The sequence below is a fragment of the Odontesthes bonariensis genome, chromosome 8, assembly GCF_027942865.1.
Source record: "Odontesthes bonariensis isolate fOdoBon6 chromosome 8, fOdoBon6.hap1, whole genome shotgun sequence".
NCBI classification, from domain to species: domain Eukaryota; kingdom Metazoa; phylum Chordata; class Actinopteri; order Atheriniformes; family Atherinopsidae; genus Odontesthes; species Odontesthes bonariensis.
The window spans coordinates 23,566,560-23,583,268 of NC_134513.1; the positions used below are offsets into that span (position 1 = coordinate 23,566,560).

At 43.5% G+C, this 16,709-nt stretch overlaps 13 non-coding genes across 13 annotated transcripts; 7 read left to right on the forward strand and 6 right to left on the reverse strand.

Annotated features, from left to right (window-relative positions):
* Positions 1–1,173: 1,173 nt before the first annotated feature.
* Positions 1,174–1,245, reverse strand: trnag-gcc (transfer RNA glycine (anticodon GCC)). Its single transcript has one exon. It is a non-coding gene; the product is annotated as a tRNA-Gly (tRNA).
* A 3,468-nt stretch (positions 1,246–4,713) lies between these two features.
* Positions 4,714–4,785, reverse strand: trnag-gcc (transfer RNA glycine (anticodon GCC)). Its single transcript has one exon. It is a non-coding gene; the product is annotated as a tRNA-Gly (tRNA).
* Positions 4,786–5,067: 282 nt separating this feature from the next.
* Positions 5,068–5,139, forward strand: trnae-cuc (transfer RNA glutamic acid (anticodon CUC)). Its single transcript has one exon. It is a non-coding gene; the product is annotated as a tRNA-Glu (tRNA).
* A 754-nt stretch (positions 5,140–5,893) lies between these two features.
* Positions 5,894–5,965, reverse strand: trnag-gcc (transfer RNA glycine (anticodon GCC)). Its single transcript has one exon. It is a non-coding gene; the product is annotated as a tRNA-Gly (tRNA).
* Positions 5,966–6,247: 282 nt separating this feature from the next.
* On the forward strand, positions 6,248–6,319 carry trnae-cuc (transfer RNA glutamic acid (anticodon CUC)). The gene has a single exon. It is a non-coding gene; the product is annotated as a tRNA-Glu (tRNA).
* Positions 6,320–7,073: 754 nt separating this feature from the next.
* trnag-gcc (transfer RNA glycine (anticodon GCC)) lies at positions 7,074–7,145 on the reverse strand. The gene has a single exon. It is a non-coding gene; the product is annotated as a tRNA-Gly (tRNA).
* A 282-nt stretch (positions 7,146–7,427) lies between these two features.
* On the forward strand, positions 7,428–7,499 carry trnae-cuc (transfer RNA glutamic acid (anticodon CUC)). The gene has a single exon. It is a non-coding gene; the product is annotated as a tRNA-Glu (tRNA).
* A 1,114-nt stretch (positions 7,500–8,613) lies between these two features.
* On the forward strand, positions 8,614–8,685 carry trnae-cuc (transfer RNA glutamic acid (anticodon CUC)). Its single transcript has one exon. It is a non-coding gene; the product is annotated as a tRNA-Glu (tRNA).
* A 754-nt stretch (positions 8,686–9,439) lies between these two features.
* trnag-gcc (transfer RNA glycine (anticodon GCC)) lies at positions 9,440–9,511 on the reverse strand. The gene has a single exon. It is a non-coding gene; the product is annotated as a tRNA-Gly (tRNA).
* Positions 9,512–9,793: 282 nt separating this feature from the next.
* trnae-cuc (transfer RNA glutamic acid (anticodon CUC)) lies at positions 9,794–9,865 on the forward strand. Its single transcript has one exon. It is a non-coding gene; the product is annotated as a tRNA-Glu (tRNA).
* A 2,299-nt stretch (positions 9,866–12,164) lies between these two features.
* Positions 12,165–12,236, forward strand: trnae-cuc (transfer RNA glutamic acid (anticodon CUC)). The gene has a single exon. It is a non-coding gene; the product is annotated as a tRNA-Glu (tRNA).
* Positions 12,237–13,002: 766 nt separating this feature from the next.
* trnag-gcc (transfer RNA glycine (anticodon GCC)) lies at positions 13,003–13,074 on the reverse strand. The gene has a single exon. It is a non-coding gene; the product is annotated as a tRNA-Gly (tRNA).
* Positions 13,075–13,999: 925 nt separating this feature from the next.
* Positions 14,000–14,071, forward strand: trnae-cuc (transfer RNA glutamic acid (anticodon CUC)). The gene has a single exon. It is a non-coding gene; the product is annotated as a tRNA-Glu (tRNA).
* The last annotated feature ends 2,638 nt before the right edge of the window (positions 14,072–16,709 follow it).

Sequence of the window (16,709 nt, forward strand, 5' to 3'; positions counted from 1 at the left end):
TTATGGGCGGGGCTAAGTTCGGCTGGCACCCAGGCTAGCTATTCTCCCCACTATACCACCAATGCCCTGACAGACCCTTATTTAGTCATCTATCAACTGTTTTTCTTGCAGGGCTATGACACACTCACTCTTACTCAGGAATCTTTCTATTTCTCCCTGAAATAAGAGAGAAGTCTAAAGCGTGAAACTTGTGCTTGCTTGGATTCATTCTCCAGATGCGCACAATTGCTTTCATCTAAGGCTAAAATGTTCACAACTTCAGTACAATGCACTATGCCAATTAATTTGCCAGTTAGGAATGAGTTTACCACAGTCTTGCAACCTGTACCGTGTGCACTGCTTGCGGGTCCCTGTTGGTCTAGTGGCTAGGATTCGGCGCTCTCACCGCCGCGGCCTGGGTTCGATTCCCGGTCAGGGAATGAGGGAACCAGGTTTTGGCACTGTGAGTAACGTAAACCAAAGACATTCCTGCTGTTGTTTTCCAATGACATGACTAGAATGTCAATTTAATCTAGCCCTGTCACAAATTCAATAGGACGTTGGTTTGTAAGGAGTCATCCTATGCGCACCACTTGATTTGAAATAACACTTTACAGCCAGCAGATTTACTACTTCTCTTTAGGGAAGGGCTCGCTTAACTCTTTCCAGCAGCTCTAGGACCATTGTGGCTTTTAAAAACTAAAAGAATGATCAAGTTTTTCTGATACTTTGATGTGTAACACGGTGCTTAATAACATTTTGAGCAGCAAAGACAAATGCTATTTGTCATTAAATGACATGGGCATCCACGAATGATACGGAAAAAGAGAAATTTCATGGTCTATTGTCGGACAAAATGTTTTTGTCCGCGGACTTGGAGCATTTGGTGATCTGGCAGGTGCTGGCCGTCCATCCGTCTTGGATTGAGTTTGAGGGAGGCCCGTTTTTTGTGTCGTACGGCACTGTGGAATCTAATCTTCCCCACTTGCTTTGTAGAGGAGGAACTTAGAATGCACATGAGAAAACAGACCATCACTTTAACTTAAGAGTCATAGCAAAACATGCTTCCTTGGTTGAAGAGTTGCTAGAGTGCATTAGCTTGAGACTGTGTTTTCCCTACAAGCCACCCATTGTCTGAACAGAGGTAGAGATAGCAAGGTACATTTGAAAGCTGATTATACACGGAGCAGAGAATGCATTGGCCGGGAATCGAACCCGGGTCAACTGCTTGGCAAGCAGCTATTCTCCCCACTATACCACCAATGCCCTGACAGACCCTTATTTAGTCATCTATCAACTGTTTTTCTTGCAGGGCTATGACACACTCACTCTTACTCAGGAATCTTTCTATTTCTCCCTGAAATAAGAGAGAAGTCTAAAGCGTGAAACTTGTGCTTGCTTGGATTCATTCTCCAGATGCGCACAATTGCTTTCATCTAAGGCTAAAATGTTCACAACTTCAGTACAATGCACTATGCCAATTAATTTGCCAGTTAGGAATGAGTTTACCACAGTCTTGCAACCTGTACCGTGTGCACTGCTTGCGGGTCCCTGATGGTCTAGTGGCTAGGATTCGGCGCTCTCACCGCCGCGGCCGGGGTTCGATTCCCGGTCAGGGAATGAGGGAACCAGGTTTTGGCACTGTGAGTAGCGTAAACCAAAGACATTTCTGCTGTTGTTTTCCAATGACATGACTAGAATGTCAATTTAATCTAGCCCTGTCACAAATTCAATAGGACGTTGGTTTGTAAGGAGTCATCCTATGCGCACCACTTGATTTGAAATAACACTTTACAGCCAGCAGATTTACTACTTCTCTTTAGGGAAGGGCTCGCTTAACTCTTTCCAGCAGCTCTAGGACCATTGTGGCTTTTATAAACTAAAAGAATGATCAAGTTTTTCTGATACTTTGATGTGTAACACGGTGCTTAATAACATTTTGAGCAGCAAAGACAAATGCTATTTGTCATTAAATGACATGGGCATCCACGAATGATACGGAAAAAGAGAAATTTCATGGTCTATTGTCGGACAAAATGTTTTTGTCCGCGGACTTGGAGCATTTGGTGATCTGGCAGGTGCTGGCCGTCCATCCGTCTTGGATTGAGTTTGAGGGAGGCCCGTTTTTTGTGTCGTACGGCACTGTGGAATCTAATCTTCCCCACTTGCTTTGTAGAGGAGGAACTTAGAATGCACATGAGAAAACAGACCATCACTTTAACTGAAGAGTCATAGCAAAGCATGCGTCCTTGGTTGAAGAGTTGCTAGAGTGCATTAGCTTGAGACTGTGTTTTCCCTACAAGCCACCCATTGTCTGAACAGAGGTAGAGATAGCAAGGTACATTTGAAAGCTGATTATACACGGAGCAGAGAATGCATTGGCCGGGAATTGAACCCAGGTCAACTGCTTGGCAAGCAGCTATTCTCCCCACCATACCACCAATGCCCTGACAGACCCTTATTTAGTCATCTATCAACTGTTTTTCTTGCAGGGCTATGACACACTCACTCTTACTCAGGAATCTTTCTATTTCTCCCTGAAATAAGAGAGAAGTCTAAAGCGTGAAACTTGTGCTTGCTTGGATTCATTCTCCAGATGCGCACAATTGCTTTCATCTAAGGCTAAAATGTTCACAACTTCAGTACAATGCACTATGCCAATTAATTTGCCAGTTAGGAATGAGTTTACCACAGTCTTGCAACCTGTACCGTGTGCACTGCTTGCGGGTCCCTGTTGGTCTAGTGGCTAGGATTCGGCGCTCTCACCGCCGCGGCCTGGGTTCGATTCCCGGTCAGGGAATGAGGGAACCAGGTTTTGGCACTGTGAGTAACGTAAACCAAAGACATTCCTGCTGTTGTTTTCCAATGACATGACTAGAATGTCAATTTAATCTAGCCCTGTCACAAATTCAATAGGACGTTGGTTTGTAAGGAGTCATCCTATGCGCACCACTTGATTTGAAATAACACTTTACAGCCAGCAGATTTACTACTTCTCTTTAGGGAAGGGCTCGCTTAACTCTTTCCAGCAGCTCTAGGACCATTGTGGCTTTTAAAAACTAAAAGAATGATCAAGTTTTTCTGATACTTTGATGTGTAACACGGTGCTTAATAACATTTTGAGCAGCAAAGACAAATGCTATTTGTCATTAAATGACATGGGCATCCACGAATGATACGGAAAAAGAGAAATTTCATGGTCTATTGTCGGACAAAATGTTTTTGTCCGCGGACTTGGAGCATTTGGTGATCTGGCAGGTGCTGGCCGTCCATCCGTCTTGGATTGAGTTTGAGGGAGGCCCGTTTTTTGTGTCGTACGGCACTGTGGAATCTAATCTTCCCCACTTGCTTTGTAGAGGAGGAACTTAGAATGCACATGAGAAAACAGACCATCACTTTAACTTAAGAGTCATAGCAAAACATGCTTCCTTGGTTGAAGAGTTGCTAGAGTGCATTAGCTTGAGACTGTGTTTTCCCTACAAGCCACCCATTGTCTGAACAGAGGTAGAGATAGCAAGGTACATTTGAAAGCTGATTATACACGGAGCAGAGAATGCATTGGCCAGGAATCGAACCCGGGTCAACTGCTTGGCAAGCAGCTATTCTCCCCACTATACCACCAATGCCCTGACAGACCCTTATTTAGTCATCTATCAACTGTTTTTCTTGCAGGGCTATGACACACTCACTCTTACTCAGGAATCTTTCTATTTCTCCCTGAAATAAGAGAGAAGTCTAAAGCGTGAAACTTGTGCTTGCTTGGATTCATTCTCCAGATGCGCACAATTGCTTTCATCTAAGGCTAAAATGTTCACAACTTCAGTACAATGCACTATGCCAATTAATTTGCCAGTTAGGAATGAGTTTACCACAGTCTTGCAACCTGTACCGTGTGCACTGCTTGCGGGTCCCTGATGGTCTAGTGGCTAGGATTCGGCGCTCTCACCGCCGCGGCCGGGGTTCGATTCCCGGTCAGGGAATGAGGGAACCAGGTTTTGGCACTGTGAGTAGCGTAAACCAAAGACATTTCTGCTGTTGTTTTCCAATGACATGACTAGAATGTCAATTTAATCTAGCCCTGTCACAAATTCAATAGGACGTTGGTTTGTAAGGAGTCATCCTATGCGCACCACTTGATTTGAAATAACACTTTACAGCCAGCAGATTTACTACTTCTCTTTAGGGAAGGGCTCGCTTAACTCTTTCCAGCAGCTCTAGGACCATTGTGGCTTTTATAAACTAAAAGAATGATCAAGTTTTTCTGATACTTTGATGTGTAACACGGTGCTTAATAACATTTTGAGCAGCAAAGACAAATGCTATTTGTCATTAAATGACATGGGCATCCACGAATGATACGGAAAAAGAGAAATTTCATGGTCTATTGTCGGACAAAATGTTTTTGTCCGCGGACTTGGAGCATTTGGTGATCTGGCAGGTGCTGGCCGTCCATCCGTCTTGGATTGAGTTTGAGGGAGGCCCGTTTTTTGTGTCGTACGGCACTGTGGAATCTAATCTTCCCCACTTGCTTTGTAGAGGAGGAACTTAGAATGCACATGAGAAAACAGACCATCACTTTAACTGAAGAGTCATAGCAAAACATGCGTCCTTGGTTGAAGAGTTGCTAGAGTGCATTAGCTTGAGACTGTGTTTTCCCTACAAGCCACCCATTGTCTGAACAGAGGTAGAGATAGCAAGGTACATTTGAAAGCAGATTATACACGGAGCAGAGAATGCATTGGCCGGGAATCGAACCCGGGTCAACTGCTTGGCAAGCAGCTATTCTCCCCACTATACCACCAATGCCCTGACAGACCCTTATTTAGTCATCTATCAACTGTTTTTCTTGCAGGGCTATGACACACTCACTCTTACTCAGGAATCTTTCTATTTCTCCCTGAAATAAGAGAGAAGTCTAAAGCGTGAAACTTGTGCTTGCTTGGATTCATTCTCCAGATGCGCACAATTGCTTTCATCTAAGGCTAAAATGTTCACAACTTCAGTACAATGCACTATGCCAATTAATTTGCCAGTTAGGAATGAGTTTACCACAGTCTTGCAACCTGTACCGTGTGCACTGCTTGCGGGTCCCTGATGGTCTAGTGGCTAGGATTCGGCGCTCTCACCGCCGCGGCCTGGGTTCGATTCCCGGTCAGGGAATGAGGGAACCAGGTTTTGGCACTGTGAGTAACGTAAACCAAAGACATTTCTGCTGTTGTTTTCCAATGACATGACTAGAATGTCAATTTAATCTAGCCCTGTCACAAATTCAATAGGACGTTGGTTTGTAAGGAGTCATCCTATGCGCACCACTTGATTTGAAATAACACTTTACAGCCAGCAGATTTACTACTTCTCTTTAGGGAAGGGCTCGCTTAACTCTTTCCAGCAGCTCTAGGACCATTGTGGCTTTTAAAAACTAAAAGAATGATCAAGTTTTTCTGATACTTTGATGTGTAACACGGTGCTTAATAACATTTTGAGCAGCAAAGACAAATGCTATTTGTCATTAAATGACATGGGCATCCACGAATGATACGGAAAAAGAGAAATTTCATGGTCTATTGTCGGACAAAATGTTTTTGTCCGCGGACTTGGAGCATTTGGTGATCTGGCAGGTGCTGGCCGTCCATCCGTCTTGGATTGAGTTTGAGGGAGGCCCGTTTTTTGTGTCGTACGGCACTGTGGAATCTAATCTTCCCCACTTGCTTTGTAGAGGAGGAACTTAGAATGCACATGAGAAAACAGACCATCACTTTAACTGAAGAGTCATAGCAAAACATGCTTCCTTGGTTGAAGAGTTGCTAGAGTGCATTAGCTTGAGACTGTGTTTTCTCTACAAGCCACCCATTGTCTGAACAGAGCTAGAGATAGCAAGGTACATTTGAAAGCTGATTATACACGGAGCAGAGAATGCATTGGCCGGGAATCGAACCCAGGTCAACTGCTTGGCAAGCAGCTATTCTCCCCACTATACCACCAATGCCCTGACAGACCCTTATTTAGTCATCTATCAACTGTTTTTCTTGCAGGGCTATGACACACTCACTCTTACTCAGGAATCTTTCTATTTCTCCCTGAAATAAGAGAGAAGTCTAAAGCGTGAAACTTGTGCTTGCTTGGATTCATTCTCCAGATGCGCACAATTGCTTTCATCTAAGGCTAAAATTTTCACAACTTCAGTACAATGCACTATGCCAATTAATTTGCCAGTTAGGAATGAGTTTACCACAGTCTTGCAACCTGTACCGTGTGCACTGCTTGCGGGTCCCTGATGGTCTAGTGGCTAGGATTCGGCGCTCTCACCGCCGCGGCCTGGGTTCGATTCCCGGTCAGGGAATGAGGGAACCAGGTTTTGGCACTGTGAGTAACGTAAACCAAAGACATTCCTGCTGTTGTTTTCCAATGACATGACTAGAATGTCAATTTAATCTAGCCCTGTCACAAATTCAATAGGACGTTGGTTTGTAAGGAGTCATCCTATGCGCACCACTTGATTTGAAATAACACTTTACAGCCAGCAGATTTACTACTTCTCTTTAGGGAAGGGCTCGCTTAACTCTTTCCAGCAGCTCTAGGACCATTGTGGCTTTTAAAAACTAAAAGAATGATCAAGTTTTTCTGATACTTTGATGTGTAACACGGTGCTTAATAACATTTTGAGCAGCAAAGACAAATGCTATTTGTCATTAAATGACATGGGCATCCACGAATGATACGGAAAAAGAGAAATTTCTTGCTCTATTGTCGGACAAAATGTTTTTGTCCACAGACTTGGAGCATTTGGTGATCTGGCAGGTGCTGGCCGTCCATCCGTCTTGGATTGAGTTTGAGGGAGGCCCGTTTTTTGTGTCGTACGGCACTGTGGAATCTAATCTTCCCCACTTGCTTTGTAGAGGAGGAACTTAGAATGCACATGAGAAAACAGACCATCACTTTAACTGAAGAGTCATAGCAAAACATGCTTCCTTGGTTGAAGAGTTGCTAGAGTGCATTAGCTTGAGACTGTGTTTTCCCTACAAGCCACCCATTGTCTGAACAGAGGTAGAGATAGCAAGGTACATTTGAAAGCTGATTATACACGGAGCAGAGAATGCATTGGCCGGGAATCGAACCCGGGTCAACTGCTTGGCAAGCAGCTATTCTCTCCACTATACCACCAATGCCCTGACAGACCCTTATTTAGTCATCTATCAACTGTTTTTCGTGCAGGGCTATGACACACTCACTCTTACTCAGGAATCTTTCTATTTCTCCCTGAAATAAGAGAGAAGTCTAAAGCGTGAAACTTGTGCTTGCTTGGATTCATTCTCCAGATGCGCACAATTGCTTTCATCTAAGGCTAAAATGTTCACAACTTCAGTACAATGCACTATGCCAATTAATTTGCCAGTTAGGAATGAGTTTACCACAGTCTTGCAACCTGTACCGTGTGCACTGCTTGCGGGTCCCTGATGGTCTAGTGGCTAGGATTCGGTGCTCTCACCGCCGCGGCCCGGGTTCGATTCCCGGTCAGGGAATGAGGGAACCAGGTTTTGGCACTGTGAGTAGCGTAAACCAAAGACATTTCTGCTGTTGTTTTCCAATGACATGACCAGAATGTCAATTTAATCTAGCCCTGTCACAAATTCAATAGGACATTGGATTGTAAGGAGTCATCCTATGCGCACCACTTGATTTGAAATAACACTTTACAGCCAGCAGATTTACTACTTCTCTTTAGAGAAGGGCTCGCTTAACTCTTTCCAGCAGCTCTAGGACCATTGTGGCTTTTAAAAACTAAAAGAATGATCAAGTTTTTCTGATACTTTGATGTGTAACACGGTGCTTAATAACATTTTGAGCAGCAAAGACAAATGCTATTTGTCATTAAATGACATGGGCATCCACGAATGATACGGAAAAAGAGAAATGTCATGGTCTATTGTCGGACAAAATGTTTTTGTCCGCGGACTTGGAGCATTTGGTGATCTGGCAGGTGCTGGCCGTCCATCCGTCCGTCCGTCTTGGATTGAGTTTGAGGGAGGCCCGTTTTTTGTGTCGTACGGCACTGTGGAATCTAATCTTCCCCACTTGCTTTGTAGAGGAGGAACTTAGAATGCACATGAGAAAACAGACCATCACTTTAACTGAAGAGTCATAGCAAAAAATGCTTCCTTGATTGAAGAGTTGCTAGAGTGCATTAGCTTGAGACTGTGTTTTCCCTACAAGACACCCATTGTCTGAGCAGAGGTAGAGATAGCAAGGTACATTTGAAAGCTGATTATACACGGAGCAGAGAATGCATTGGCCGGGAATTGAACCCAGGTCAACTGCTTGGCAAGCAGCTATTCTCTCCACTATACCACCAATGCCCTGACAGACCATTATTTAGTCATCTATCAACTGTTTTTTTTGCAGGGCTATGACACTCACTCTTACTCAGGAATCTTTCTATTATTCCCTGAAATAAGAGAGAAGTCTAAAGCGTGAAACTTGTGCTTGCTTGGATTCATTCTCCAGATGCGCACAATTGCTTTCATCTAAGGCTAAAATGTTCACAACTTCAGTACAATGCACTATGCCAATTAATTTGCCAGTTAGGAATGAGTTTACCACAGTCTTGCAACCTGTACCGTGTGCACTGCTTGCGGGTCCCTGATGGTCTAGTGGCTAGGATTCGGCGCTCTCACCGCCGCGGCCGGGGTTCGATTCCCGGTCAGGGAATGAGGGAACCAGGTTTTGGCACTGTGAGTAGCGTAAACCAAAGACATTTCTGCTGTTGTTTTCCAATGACATGACTAGAATGTCAATTTAATCTAGCCCTGTCACAAATTCAATAGGACGTTGGTTTGTAAGGAGTCATCCTATGCGCACCACTTGATTTGAAATAACACTTTACAGCCAGCAGATATACTACTTCTCTTTAGGGAAGGGCTCGCTTAACTCTTTCCAGCAGCTCTAGGACCATTGTGGCTTTTAAAAACTAAAAGAATGATCAAGTTTTTCTGATACTTTGATGTGTAACACGGTGCTTAATAACATTTTGAGCAGCAAAGACAAATGCTATTTGTCATTAAATGACATGGGCATCCACGAATGATACGGAAAAAGAGAAATTTCATGGTCTATTGTCGGACAAAATGTTTTTGTCCGCGGACTTGGAGCATTTGGTGATCTGGCAGGTGCTGGCCGTCCATCCGTCTTGGATTGAGTTTGAGGGAGGCCCGTTTTTTGTGTCGTACGGCACTGTGGAATCTAATCTTCCCCACTTGCTTTGTAGAGGAGGAACTTAGAATGCACATGAGAAAACAGACCATCACTTTAACTGAAGAGTCATAGCAAAACATGCTTCCTTGGTTGAAGAGTTGCTAGAGTGCATTAGCTTGAGACTGTGTTTTCTCTACAAGCCACCCATTGTCTGAACAGAGCTAGAGATAGCAAGGTACATTTGAAAGCTGATTATACACGGAGCAGAGAATGCATTGGCCGGGAATCGAACCCGGGTCAACTGCTTGGCAAGCAGCTATTCTCCCCACTATACCACCAATGCCCTGACAGACCCTTATTTAGTCATCTATCAACTGTTTTTCTTGCAGGGCTATGACACACTCACTCTTACTCAGGAATCTTTCTATTTCTCCCTGAAATAAGAGAGAAGTCTAAAGCGTGAAACTTGTGCTTGCTTGGATTCATTCTCCAGATGCGCACAATTGCTTTCATCTAAGGCTAAAATGTTCACAACTTCAGTACAATGCACTATGCCAATTAATTTGCCAGTTAGGAATGAGTTTACCACAGTCTTGCAACCTGTACCGTGTGCACTGCTTGCGGGTCCCTGATGGTCTAGTGGCTAGGATTCGGCGCTCTCACCGCCGCGGCCTGGGTTCGATTCCCGGTCAGGGAATGAGGGAACCAGGTTTTGGCACTGTGAGTAACGTAAACCAAAGACATTCCTGCTGTTGTTTTCCAATGACATGACTAGAATGTCAATTTAATCTAGCCCTGTCACAAATTCAATAGGACGTTGGTTTGTAAGGAGTCATCCTATGCGCACCACTTGATTTGAAATAACACTTTACAGCCAGCAGATTTACTACTTCTCTTTAGGGAAGGGCTCGCTTAACTCTTTCCAGCAGCTCTAGGACCATTGTGGCTTTTAAAAACTAAAAGAATGATCAAGTTTTTCTGATACTTTGATGTGTAACACGGTGCTTAATAACATTTTGAGCAGCAAAGACAAATGCTATTTGTCATTAAATGACATGGGCATCCACGAATGATACGGAAAAAGAGAAATTTCTTGCTCTATTGTCGGACAAAATGTTTTTGTCCACAGACTTGGAGCATTTGGTGATCTGGCAGGTGCTGGCCGTCCATCCGTCTTGGATTGAGTTTGAGGGAGGCCCGTTTTTTGTGTCGTACGGCACTGTGGAATCTAATCTTCCCCACTTCCTTTTGTAGAGGAGGAACTTAGAATGCACATGAGAAAACAGACCATCACTTTAACTGAAGAGTCATAGCAAAACATGCTTCCTTGGTTGAAGAGTTGCTAGAGTGCATTAGCTTGAGACTGTGTTTTCCCTACAAGACACCCATTGTCTGAGCAGAGGTAGAGATAGCAAGGTACATTTGAAAGCTGATTATACACGGAGCAGAGAATGCATTGGCCGGGAATTGAACCCAGGTCAACTGCTTGGCAAGCAGCTATTCTCTCCACTATACCACCAATGCCCTGACAGACCATTATTTAGTCATCTATCAACTGTTTTTTTTGCAGGGCTATGACACTCACTCTTACTCAGGAATCTTTCTATTATTCCCTGAAATAAGAGAGAAGTCTAAAGCGTGAAACTTGTGCTTGCTTGGATTCATTCTCCAGATGCGCACAATTGCTTTCATCTAAGGCTAAAATGTTCACAAGTTCAGTACAATGCACTATGCCAATTAATTTGCCAGTTAGGAAGAGTTTACCACAGTCTTGCAACCTGTACCGTGTGCACTGCTTTCAGGTCCCTGATGGTCTAGTGGCTAGGATACGGAGCTCTCACTGCCGCGGCCTGGGTTTGATTCCCGGTCAGGGAATGAGGGAACCAGGTTTTGGCACTGTGAGTAGCGTAAACCAAAGACATTTCTGCTGTTTTTTTCCAATGACATGACTAGAATGTCAATTTAATCTAGCCCTGTCACAAATTCAATAGGACGTTGGTTTGTAAGGAGTCATCCTATGCGCACCACTTGATTTGAAATAACACTTTACAGCCAGCAGATTTACTACTTCTCTTTAGAGAAGGGCTCGCTTAACTCTTTCCAGCAGCTCTAGGACCATTGTGGCTTTTAAAAACTAAAAGAATGATCAAGTTTTTCTGATACTTTGATGTGTAACACGGTGCTTAATAACATTTTGAGCAGCAAAGACAAATGCCATTTGTCATTAAATGACATGGGCATCCACGAATGATACGGAAAAAGAGAAATTTCATGGTCTATTGTCAGACAAAATGTTTTTGTCCGCGGACTTGGAGCATTTGGTGATCTGGCAGGTGCTGGCCGTCCATCCGTCCGTCCGTCCGTCTTGGATTGAGTTTGAGGGAGGCCCGTTTTTTGTGTTGTACGGCACTGTGGAATCTAATCTTCCCCACTTGCTTTGTAGAGGAGGAACTTAGAATGCACATGAGATAACAGACCATCACTTTAACTGAAGAGTCATAGCAAAAACATGCTTCCTTGGTTGAAGAGTTGCTAGAGTGCATTAGCTTGAGACTGTGTTTTCCCTACAAGCCACCCACTGTCTGAACAGAGGTCGAGATAGCAAGGTACATTTGAAAGCTGATTATACACGGAGCAGAGAATGCATTGGCCGGGAATCGAACCCAGGTCACCTGCTTGGCAAGCAGCTATTCTCTCCACTATACCACCAATGCCCTGACAGACCATTATTTAGTCATCTATCAACTGTTTTTCTTGCAGGGCTATGACACACTCACTCTTACTCAGGAATCTTTCTATTTCTCCCTGAAATAAGAGAGAAGTCTAAAGCGTGAAACTTGTGCTTGCTTGGATTCATTCTCCAGATGCGCACAATTGCTTTCATCTAAGGCTAAAATGTTCACAACTTCAGTACAATGCACTATGCCAATTAATTTGCCAGTTAGGAATGAGTTTACCACAGTCTTGCAACCTGTACCGTGTGCACTGCTTGCGGGTCCCTGATGGTCTAGTGGCTAGGATTCGGCGCTCTCACCGCCGCGGCCTGGGTTCGATTCCCGGTCAGGGAATGAGGGAACCAGGTTTTGGCACTGTGAGTAGCGTAAACCAAAGACATTTCTGCTGTTGTTTTCCAATGACATGACTAGAATGTCAATTTAATCTAGCCCTGTCACAAATTCAATAGGACGTTGGTTTGTAAGGAGTCATCCTATGCGCACCACTTGATTTGAAATAACACTTTACAGCCAGCAGATTTACTACTTCTCTTTAGGGAAGGGCTCGCTTAACTCTTTCCAGCAGCTCTAGGACCATTGTGGCTTTTAAAAACTAAAAGAATGATCAAGTTTTTCTGATACTTTGATGTGTAACACGGTGCTTAATAACATTTTGAGCAGCAAAGACAAATGCTATTTGTCATTAAATGACATGGGCATCCACGAATGATACGGAAAAAGAGAAATTTCATGGTCTATTGTCGGACAAAATGTTTTTGTCCGCGGACTTGGAGCATTTGGTGATCTGGCAGGTGCTGGCCGTCCATCCGTCCGTCCGTCCGTCTTGTATTGAGTTTGAGGGAGGCCCGTTTTTTGTGTCGTACGGCACTGTGGAATCTAATCTTCCCCACTTGCTTTGTAGAGGAGGAACTTAGAATGCACATGAGAAAACAGACCATCACTTTAACTGAAGAGTCATAGCAAAACATGCTTCCTTGGTTGAAGAGTTGCTAGAGTGCATTAGCTTGAGACTGTGTTTTCCCTACAAGCCACCCATTGTCTGAACAGAGGTATAGAAAGCAAGGTACATTTGAAAGCTGATTATACAAGGAGCAGAGAATGCATTGGCCGGGAATCGAACCCGGGTCAACTGCTTGGCAAGCAGCTATTCTCCCCACTATACCACCAATGCCCTGACAGAACCTTATTTAGTCATCTATCAACTGTTTTTCTTGCAGGGCTATGACACACTCACTCTTACTCACAGCGCAGACACTCTCCTTGCCATGGTATTGGCGCCAAGCTGTACATCGGCAATAGCAGACAAAATGTCCTCCTTATTTTTATGAGGGAACCAGGTTTTGGCACTGTGAGTAGCGTAAACCAAAGACATTTCTGCTGTTGTTTTCCAATGACATGACTAGAATGTTTTTGTCCGCGGACTTGGAGCATTTGGTGATCTGGCAGGTGCTGGCCGTCCATCCGTCTTGGATTGAGTTTGAGGGAGGCCCGTTTTTTGTGTCGTACGGCACTGTGGAATCTAATCTTCCCCACTTGCTTTGTAGAGGAGGAACTTAGAATGCACATGAGAAAACAGACCATCACTTTAACTGAAGAGTCATAGCAAAACATGCTTCCTTGGTTGAAGAGTTGCTAGAGTGCATTAGCTTGAGACTGTGTTTTCCCTACAAGCCACCCATTGTCTGAACAGAGGTAGAGATAGCAAGGTACATTTGAAAGCTGATTATACACGGAGCAGAGAATGCATTGGCCGGGAATCGAACCCGGGTCAACTGCTTGGCAAGCAGCTATTGTCCCCACTATACCACCAATGCCCTGACAGACCCTTATTTAGTCATCTATCAACTGTTTTTCTTGCAGGGCTATGACACACTCACTCTTACTCAGGAATCTTTCTATTTCTCCCTGAAATAAGAGAGAAGTCTAAAGCGTGAAACTTGTGCTTGCTTGGATTCATTCTCCAGATGCGCACAATTGCTTTCATCTAAGGCTAAAATGTTCACAACTTCAGTACAATGCACTATGCCAATTAATTTGCCAGTTAGGAAGGAGTTTACCACAGTCTTGCAACCTGTACCGTTTGCACTGCTTGCGGGTCCCTGATGGTCTAGTGGCTAGGATTCGGCGCTCTCACCGCCGCGGCCGGGGTTCGATTCCCGGTCAGGGAATGAGGGAACCAGGTTTTGGCACTGTGAGTAACGTAAACCAAAGACATTCCTGCTGTTGTTTTCCAATGACATGACTAGAATGTCAATTTAATCTAGCCCTGTCACAAATTCAATAGGACGTTGGTTTGTAAGGAGTCATCCTATGCGCACCACTTGATTTGAAATAACACTTTACAGCCAGCAGATTTACTACTTCTCTTTAGGGAAGGGCTCGCTTAACTCTTTCCAGCAGCTCTAGGACCATTGTGGCTTTTAAAAACTAAAAGAATGATCAAGTTTTTCTGATACTTTGATGTGTAACACGGTGCTTAATAACATTTTGAGCAGCAAAGACAAATGCTATTTGTCATTAAATGACATGGGCATCCACGAATGATACGGAAAAAGAGAAATTTCATGGTCTATTGTCGGACAAAATGTTTTTGTCCGCGGACTTGGAGCATTTGGTGATCTGGCAGGTGCTGGCCGTCCATCCGTCTTGGATTGAGTTTGAGGGTGGCCCGTTTTTTGTGTCGTACGGCACTGTGGAATCTAATCTTCCCCACTTGCTTTGTAGAGGAGGAACTTAGAATGCACATGAGAAAACAGACCATCACTTTAACTGAAGAGTCATAGCAAAACATGCTTCCTTGGTTGAAGAGTTGCTAGAGTGCATTAGCTTGAGACTGTGTTTTCCCTACAAGCCACCCATTGTCTGAGCAGAGGTAGAGATAGCAAGGTACATTTGAAAGCTGATTATACACGGAGCAGAGAATGCATTGGCCGGGAATCGAACCCTGGTCAACTGCTTGGCAAGCAGCTATTCTCTCCACTATACCACCAATGCCCTGACAGACCCTTATTTAGTCATCTATCAACTGTTTTTCTTGCAGGGCTATGACACACTCACTCTTACTCAGGAATCTTTCTATTTCTCCCTGAAATAAGAGAGAAGTCTAAAGCGGGAAACTTGTGCTTGCTTGGATTCATTCTCCAGATGCGCACAATTGCTTTCATCAAAGGCTAAAATGTTCACAACTTCAGTACAATGCACTATGCCAATTAATTTGCCAGTTAGGAATGAGTTTACTACAGTCTTGCAACCTGTACCGTGTGCACTGCTTTCAGGTCCCTGGTGGTCTAATGGCTAGGATTCGGCGCTCTCACCGCCGCGGCCCGGGGGTCGATTCCCGGTCAGGGAATGAGGGAACCAGGTTTTGGCACTGTGAGTAGCGTAAACCAAAGACATTTCTGCTGTTGTTTTCCAATGACATGACTAGAATGTCAATTTAATCTAGCCCTGTCACAAATTCAATAGGACGTTGGTTTGTAAGGAGTCATCCTATGCGCACCACTTGATTTGAAATAACACTTTACAGCCAGCAGATTTACTACTTCTCTTTAGAGAAGGGCTCGCTTAACTCTTTCCAGCAGCTCTAGGACCATTGTGGCTTTTAAAAACTAAAAGAATGATCAAGTTTTTCTGATACTTTGATGTGTAACACGGTGCTTAATAACATTTTGAGCAGCAAAGACAAATGCTATTTGTCATTAAATGACATGGGCATCCACGAATGATACGGAAAAAGAGAAATTTCATGGTCTATTGTCGGACAAAATGTTTTTGTCCGCGGACTTGGAGCATTTGGTGATCTGGCAGGTGCTGGCCGTCCATCCGTCCGTCCATCTTTGATTGAGTTTGAGGGAGGCCCGTTTTTTGTGTCGTACGGCACTGTGGACAGTGGCGGAACTAGACTTTTTTTCTTGGGGTAGCAATGGGGTGGCCAAGTGTTTTTCAGGGGGTCAATGGTTTACACCACACACAAATAAGTTTATGCGCTAACAGTAATGTGGCACCAAAAGAACATCAAACCATCTGTTAGTAATTGAGTAATGTATATCTGTTTATTATTATTGTATTATTATTATTTATTCCTATATGGACTTACGCATGTTGTTCTCTTGTCTTGTGTTCTTCTTTGATATGTCATGACTTGTGATCATTTTTGTCTTATACTATATATATATATATATAGAAATATATATATACATATATACACACACACACAATTTCGAGGGACTACAGATGAAAGATGTGAAGTGAATTTTTCTGGTGCCTTTACAAGTTAATTAATGTGTATTGATCTTTCTTATATAAACCTATAAACAGTAATTTCAATTTGCAATAATGTTTAAGTAGCCACGTATTAAGCAGACAGAAGATGCCATTTTGAGTGCAATTTTTAGTTTATTTATGTACAAAATGAATATGGTGCATTTACCAACACCCTGATACCATTGACAGAAACTAAAATGCACATAATAACTGAGTCACACAGTTACTCAGACACTGGGTCTGTTACACAGTTACTCTCACACACAGGTAGTCAGTTGTTCACACAGTCAGCAGTCCCTCAATTGTCAGCAAAAAAACAAACAAAAAACCCAAAACCAAAACCAAAAAGTAAACTGCCAACAATTTGACATGACATACAAAGACTGACAAGGTTTTAACTAAGCAAAACATACTACACAGGTAAGTAGGACACAGTGCAGAGCATTGCCATAACCAGAGACAAACAATACCCATCTTAGCTTCAACAAAGCATAGATCTTCTACCTTCTAGGGCAGGGGTATTCAACTAAAATTTAAAGATGT